At 44.6% G+C, this 8,045-nt stretch overlaps 1 non-coding gene across 1 annotated transcript; it reads left to right on the top strand.

The window, feature by feature from the left end:
- Positions 1-7,726: 7,726 nt before the first annotated feature.
- On the top strand, positions 7,727-7,833 carry LOC145065166 (small nucleolar RNA R71). The gene has a single exon (XR_013688314.1). It is a non-coding gene; the product is annotated as a small nucleolar RNA R71 (small nucleolar RNA).
- Positions 7,834-8,045: the final 212 nt, after the last annotated feature.

Below are 8,045 nucleotides of genomic sequence, written 5' to 3'. Positions count from 1 at the left end.
ACGAGTTGGTGAGGAAAAACTCGATGAGTTATTGGCTGATTAAGAAACCATAATGTTTAGGGTGTTGCACCCTATTTAAAGGCCTTATACCCTTTGGTTGGCCTCCTTATCAGTCTCGCCTATCCAGAAAACCCTAGTTTGTGCATCGTCTCCCATATGTGTGTGTATGAGCTTGAAGAGTGATTTCTTGGTGTTCTTTTGAAGAAGCTTAAGGTTGGAAGTGTCTAGATTGAAGGGACGGTTTCAGATCTAGAAACTTTTGGAGTATTACATTTCTTTTGGGGTAAAAAAATCGACAACTTGCTTATCTGTTGCTTAGATCTCATCCTTGGAATTTTATTGACATATTTGGCTCATATTGGGATTGTTCTTGGGGTTGAGTATTTCATGAAGTTATCACTTTAGATCTGGACGTTTTGAGGCCTCTTTAGGCTTAAAGTTTCAAGATTTATCAAGTTCTTGGCCCGCCTTAGTTCCCTTATTAAGCCTTGTTTGAGTTTTGGAGCCTCTTGGTGACGTGCATGGACATCAAGTTAGCAACTTTACGTGGTTTTCCAACTCTTGGGTATCAGATCTACTTTTTAAAGCGTTGGACTTGATGAAAAAGGGTTGAATATGTTAAGCTGGGAAAACTTGGTGAGTCGTCCAGCCAACTTGATGAGTTGACTAGGATTTTCCTGCTTTTCCGAATACTATAGGAACTCGACAAGTTGGTAGGTGCACTCGATGAGTGGGGTCAACATGGACTGTTGACCTTGATTGTTGACTTTGACTTTAACCATGGCTGACCAAGTTTGACTTTGAGGGCATTTTGGGTATTTCAGGGTTTGATAGAAATGGTCACATGGTGGTTGTAGGCATTATAGTCCAGAGCTGAGTTTTGGAGTTGAATTTTACCGGTTCAACACTACTTGTGAGGTGAGTGTTCCTCACTGTACTTGTTGGGTCAAAGGCACCAAGGCCTGCCCTTTTGGATTGTTATCCTGATTATTGCATGATTGGGTATTTTAGTGATCTGTTAGATCTATGTCCTGATAAGAGCATGGTATTATGCTTAGTGATATGTAAGATCTGTCTATTTATCTGATTGACTAGTTATATGTTTAATTGTTGTGTATATGTCGACATTTTATGTATGGTTGGGTTGAGGCAGACCCGCTTTGTGCTGAAGGCCAACAGACCCAAGGTGTCCCAGATAGACTAAAGGCCAGTGGGACATACCAGTCAAGCCGAAGGCCCGGAGAGTGTTCATGATAGGCTGAAGGCCCGAGGTGGCGTACCATACATGTTGTAGGTTTTGTGGGTGTACCAGATAGACTGTAGGCCGGTGGGGCGTTCCAATCAGACCGAAGGCTCTGAATGCGTGATGTTTGTGAGATTATTTTGGTTTTTGTATTGTGATTGGTATTTTAGGGGAACTCATTAAGCTTCGAGCTTACAATTTTGGATTATGTTTCAGGTACCTCAAAGGATCGCGAGAAGGCGAAGGCGTGAACGTGCACCTCCTCATATTTTGTTTCATGATTTATGGAATTTCTCTGATGACGAACAGATTTCAAAAACAATATGTACATAATTACGGTTTTTGGATTTATGTAAAAGTTTTAAAATTTTTAAAATTTTAGGAATGTTACAAAAATGCACTCAAAAGACCTTCCAACCACAAGAACACACAACAATGGGGTTAGGGTTTCGAGGGGGCTTCTTAGGGACAAGAGGGAGGCTGATAGAGAATGTCCTTAGGGCATAATGTTCTTTAAATAGTTTTCAAACCCTAAATATTAGGGTTTTGGGGTCTGGACACATACGTTGCGTGTACTCCCTTGTACGCAGCATGTACGTGCATGGCACCCACGTCCAATCTACATTAGTACGCCCAACGTACATAGGGTGGTACGCCCCGTGTACTGCACCCCCTAAGCCCAATATAAAAAAGATCCAACAACATCAAGGCCCAAGTCTTAATAATTCAATAACCAAAATTTAAATAAATACCTTGGAAATATCGAGCGTTACAATTCTCCCCTACTTGAATCAGACTTCGTCCTCGAAGTTCGTTGTCTGGAACAATTTTGGATAGTGCTCCCTCATCTCCTCCTTGGGTTCCCAAGTCCACTCTGAACTCTTTCGGTGCTGCCACTACACCTTCACCAGCTCCACTACCTTGTTCCTCAAGGTTTTCTTCTTCCAATCTAAAATTGACACCAATTTCTCATTATAATTATGGCGGTCATCCACCTAAATGTCCTCCAAATGCACCATCGCGGAATCATCTACCAGGCACTTCTGCAGCTAAGACATGAAACGTGCTATGAATCTGACTGATCTCTGCTAGAAGATCTAGACGATACGTAACCCAACCCACTCGAGCCTAAACCCTGAAGGACCAATATACCTGGGGCCCCATCTTGCCCCGCTTCTTGAATCAGATGACACCTTTCCTTGGTGACACCTTCAGGAGAACCATATCCATCAGCTAAAACTCCAAATCTGACCAGCGCGTATAAGAATAACTCATCTGTGACTCGGAGCTGTCTAGATCCTACTCCGAACATGCTGAATCAGCTCAATGATCTTGAGTACCACATTGGTACACCCCATGACTCGTTGACTGACCTTTCCCCAAAAAATCAGGGTCCTGCCTTTCCTCCCGTATAGCATCTCGAAAGGAGGTCGATCAATGCTAGTGTGACAACTGTTGTTTTACGAAAATTCCGCTAACGGAAGGTATGCATCCCAACTCCCACCAAAATCCAACACGTATGCACGTAGCATATCCTCAAGGGTCTAAATAGTTCGCTCACTCTGACCATCGGTCTGTGGATGAAATGTTGTACTGTAATGGAGACGAGTGCTCAACTCATCAAGAAACCGCTTCTAAAATCTGGAAGTAAAGCGAACATGCCTTTCCGAAACCACTGACACCGGCACCGCATGACGTGCTACTACCCCCTGATATAAATCCCGACCAACTTCTCTGCAGAAATACTCTCATGAATCGGAATGAGATGCACACTCTTGGTTAAATGAAACATGATGACCCAAATAGAATCCACTTCGTGCGCAGTCCTAGGAAGCTTCATGATAAAGTCCATAGTGATGTCTTCCCATTTCCATACGGGAATCACCAACGGCTGCATCTTTCCATGAGGACGCTAATGCTCGGCCTTGACTTTCCTGCAAGTCTAACATCACTCAATGTACCATGCCACATCCCGCTTCATGCAGAGCCACCAATAATCAGGACGAAGATCCCTATACATCTTCGTCGCCCCAGGATGAAAGGAGAACCTTAACTTGTGGGCCTCCACCATAAGAACCTGGCGCACACCACCCCAATAAGGAACCCAGACTCGTCAATGCAGAGTTCACAAGCCATGGCTATAATAATCGATGGAAGCTACCTGACACACAATGCACTCACTCTTCAGGTGCTCTTCCTTCATATCCTCTGCCTGAGCCTCATGAATCTGCTCCAACAATGGAGTAATGACAGTCATCCTTAAACATATATCTCTAATCGGAGCCATGACTGCCTTGTGGCTGAGAGCATCAGCCACCACATTGGCCTTCCCAGGGTGATAAAGGATCTCACAATCGTAATCCTTCACCACATCTTACCATCGACGTTGCATCTTGTTCAGATTCAGTTGATCCATTAGATGCCTCAAGCTCTTGTGATCCGTGTAAATAGTACAACGAACCCCATAGAGTTAATGCCGCCAAATCTTGAGCGCAGAAACCGTAGCCCCCAACTCCAAATCATGCGTTGAATAGTTCGCCTAATGAGGCTTCAGCTGCCTCGAAGCGTAAGCAATCACACAACCACGTTGCATCAATACTGCCCTTAGACTGGAAATCGAAGCATCACAATAAACCACAAAGTCATCAACTCCCTCAGGCAAGGTCAGAATCGGAACCTCACACAACCGTTGTCTAAGAGTCTTAAAAGTTGCCTGCTGCTCAGGCCCCCAACGAAATGTCACCAGCTTCTTGGTCAGTCGGGTCAATGGAACAACGATCTTGGAGAAATCCAGAATGAATCTTTGATAATAACCAGCCAGACCAAGAAAACTCCGAATCTCGGATGAAGACCTCCAAAACTCCCACTGCATCACGGCCTCGACCTTGTTCGGATCGACCAGAATACCCTTCTGGTTGATAAAGTGCCCCATAAACTACACCTCGCGCAACCATAACTCGTACTTGGAGAACTTTGCAAAAATTCTCTCCCTCCTCAAAGTCTCCAGCACTTCCCGCAAGTGCTCCTCATGTTGCTCCTTAGTCTTAGAATAAACCAAGATATCATCAATAAATACTATCACAGATCGGTCCAGTATCAGTTTGCACACGCGATTCATGAGATCCATGAACGCGTTGGAGCATTGTTGAGCCTAAAAGGCATCACCACGAACTCATAATGGCCATATCGAGTCTAGAAAGTTGTCTTCTTCACATCCTCATCTCTGACCCGTATCCGATGATAACTCGATCGCAAATCAATCTTGGAAAACCAAGATGCATCCTGAAGCTGGTAGAAAAGGTCACCAATCCTCAGGGGTGGATAACGGTTCTTCACCATTACCTTATTCAACTCCCGGTAGTCGATACACTTGTGATGAGACCCGTCCTTCTTCTTCACAAACAGAATCGATGCTCCCCAAGGCGAAATTCTAGGTCTAATAAATCCTTTGTCTAACCGTTCCTACACCATGTAGACAACTCCTACATCTCGGGAGGAGCCAATCGATACGGTGATTTTGCTATCGGAGCTGCACTTGGAACCAGATCAATCATGAACTCCAACTGCCTCTCTAGAGGCACCCTAGGAAAATCTTTTGGGAACACATCCGGATAATCCTGCAGAATCGGCACATCAACCACAGTCGCGTTACCCTTATCCTTGGTATTCATGACATAGGCGACAAAACCCGAGCAACCCTGATAAAGATAGCGCTTGGCCCTCTCCGCAAAACACATAATCGGTCCATGCTGCTGTCTCTCACCCTGAATTACTAACTCTCCCCCACTTGGGGTCCGAACCCGAACTAACGGCTACTCACAGTCAATCATTGCCCCATTAGGGCTCAACCAATCCATTCCTAAGATGATCTGGTTCCCGTTCAGAGGGATTGGAACCAGATCAACCGGATACTGCTCGCTAAATAACTGGAGAGTACAACCCCAACGAACCCTCGCAACCCGGACCGTCCTATCATCAACAAATTTAACATCAAGAGAACAATCCAGCTCCCCCGGAGCTCCAACAAATCTCTTGCTAAGCCCAAGCGGTACAGAAGATCGGGTTGCCCCCGAATCAAATAATACCAAAGCAGAGATATCGTACATAAGGAACAATCTTCAAATGAAACATATAAACATATGCAAGCAATTCAATATAAATAAAAAGATAAGGAGAAGATACATACTCGTCACAACATCGGGAGCTGCACGCGCCTCCTCTGCCGTCAGCTGGAAGGCCATGCTCTTCGCCGCAGGCGCATCTGCATGGCCCTGGCGGCCATCAGTGATACGAAGAGTCGCAGGAGCGGGTGTTGACACCAGTCCTGCTGCAGCCAAACTCAGACATTGGGCCTTCTTGTGTCCCCTCTGATTGCAATGAAATCAAAACAAATCTGATCCCCAGGCGATGGTAGCAGTATAATCCTTGCTATAATGACTAGTACGTCCGCACTTGAAGCAGCCGGAACCACCACCACTACCACTCATGCACGAACCCTTATGCGTCCTGCCGCACTTTCCATAGTGGCTACGACCCTGATGGCCCCTCGATCTGGAATCCGATACCTTGGGCCTCTTGCCCGAACCCCCTGACATCTAAGCCTCATCTGGATTCCTCTTCCTCTCAATCTCCAGGTCAATCTCCCTCTCTTTGGCTCGAGCTATAATATCCTCCAGCGTCTTGAAACTGGATCGGATCATAAACTGCCGAATGTCCCTCCTTAGCATCTCATGATATCAGGCTTTCTTCATCTCTTCGTCTGCCACATACTGTGGAACCAGAAGCTCCATCTCCCTGAACTTAGCGGTGATCTCAACCACCGTCTCAGTAGTCTGGCGGAGATCCTGGAACTTTTGCGCCAACTACTGCACCTCAATAACCAGTGCAAAATCAACTTGGAACCTGGTCGAAAAATCATCCAGGTCATCCCTTTAACAACATCATCACCAACAGCATAACCAACCTCCTCCCACCAGTCTCGTGCCCTGTCCTTCAAAAGGTAGGAAGCTAGTCTAACCTTGTCCTCCTTGGGACAACGACTGGTGCGGATAGCATTAGTAACATCTGCTAACCAATGCCTGCTCGCAATGGGGTCCTTCGCACACTCCTCTTGGATTTATTATTGATTTATCGGCTAGATGGATTGTCATACGAATAGGTTTTGGGTCCGGCAAGTTTAGCTTTTTGAAGAAAGAATATGGCATAAGATTTATACTTGCCTCCGAATCAGTCAATGCATGAGTGGCAATTATATTTCCAAATTGACAAGGTATAGTGATGCTTCCCGGATCTCCCCTCTTCTCTGGCAGCTCAGTTAATACTATTTCAGCCACTTCTGTCATATCTTTTCTAGATGTAAAGAGACTCTACAACAAACTTGCATATTTTGGCATTTGAAGTATCATTTCAATAAATGGAATATTCACTTGAAGGGCCTTTATATGCTCCATAAATTTATTATACTCTAGAATTTGTTCACCAGGTGTGGCTCAACTCGGAAATGGCAAAGGAGGTCGGTAAAGCTTTAAAGAGCAGCCATTTTTTATCAGGTCTCAGACTCGTCGAGTCCTTGTGTTGGGCTCGGTGACTCAAGTCGGGATTCTCTAATTTTGATTTTCTGGCTCTTCTGCTTGCACCTTTACTGAGGCCTTCTGGAGAGAGGTCAAAGGAGTAAAAATTTTCTCAGAAACTGTTGTTATTGCATTTACATATTCCATTCTTGGGTTTTGTTCGGTATTGGTAGGAAGTTCACCCGGTCCTCGTTGGTTGATTTGTTGTGCAAGCTGGCCTAGCTGTTTTTCAATGTTATGAATGGATGCTTGCTGATTCTGAAACATAGTTTGTTGATCCATCATCATAGATTGGTGCTCTCTAAGCATATTTCGTTGCTCCTTCATTTCAGCGTCGGTATCATTTTGCCTTTTCTCGGACGCGTCTACAAATCTTGTAAACATATCTTCCAAGTCTAATTTCTTTTCTTGCATTGGTTCCTCCTTTTGATAAAAACCACTGGCCTTTTGCTTAAACTTTTCCTCCTTTGCCTTCTTGTATTCATCATACGGGAGCCATTCTTTCTTAGGTTTTCGCCAATCATCATCATATTTATTGCCACTTGAATAGCACATTTGTGCTTTTTGGTTCCAATTCTCGTCCAAAGCACAATCTCTAGTAAGGTGAGGCCCGTTACAATTCTCACATCCCACCCAGATAGCGTGGATAGATTGGTCCATCTTATTCATTCTTCGATCCACACTCTCCAACTTAGCCATCACTGCTACCATGCTATCAGTAACTGACTTTACCACCCCTGGATTTGGGTCATTCCTTGGGTTATGATATTCTCTAGAGTGCTTAGAGAATTCTTCAATTAGGGTCTTTATCATCGAGGGTGCCTTCTTTTTGAGTGGTCCTTGTGAATCAAGGAGCTGCCTAGTTGTCACAATCACTCCATCATAAAAAATGGAGACTTCTTGTTGACTGTTTAGATCATGATGTGGGCAGTTCCTTAGTAAGCCCTTATATCTCTCCCATGCCTCATAAAGTGACTCTCCTGCTTGTTGTTCAAAATTGGCTATGGCTTTCTTCAACTTGGCTATCTTCGAGGGAGGGCAAAATTGATCTATAAATTCTTCTTTCATTTTAGCCCAAGTAGTGATGGATACCGGAGGGAGTGATTTCAGCCAATCCTTTGCGGCTCCTTTGAATGTGACTGGTATCATTTGAAGCAAAACAGTGTTGCGGGCCACATTAGGGACATTGAAGTAGTCGGCTATATTGTTGACCTCGTCTAGATGCTTATATG

This window comes from Lactuca serriola, chromosome 7 (assembly GCF_051521515.1).
Source record: "Lactuca serriola cultivar US96UC23 chromosome 7, Lser_US96UC23_V15, whole genome shotgun sequence".
In the NCBI taxonomy this organism is placed as follows: Eukaryota; Viridiplantae; Streptophyta; class Magnoliopsida; order Asterales; family Asteraceae; genus Lactuca; species Lactuca serriola.
The sequence above is the reverse complement of the archived record's forward strand: the minus strand, read 5'-3'. Positions and strand labels throughout refer to the sequence as shown.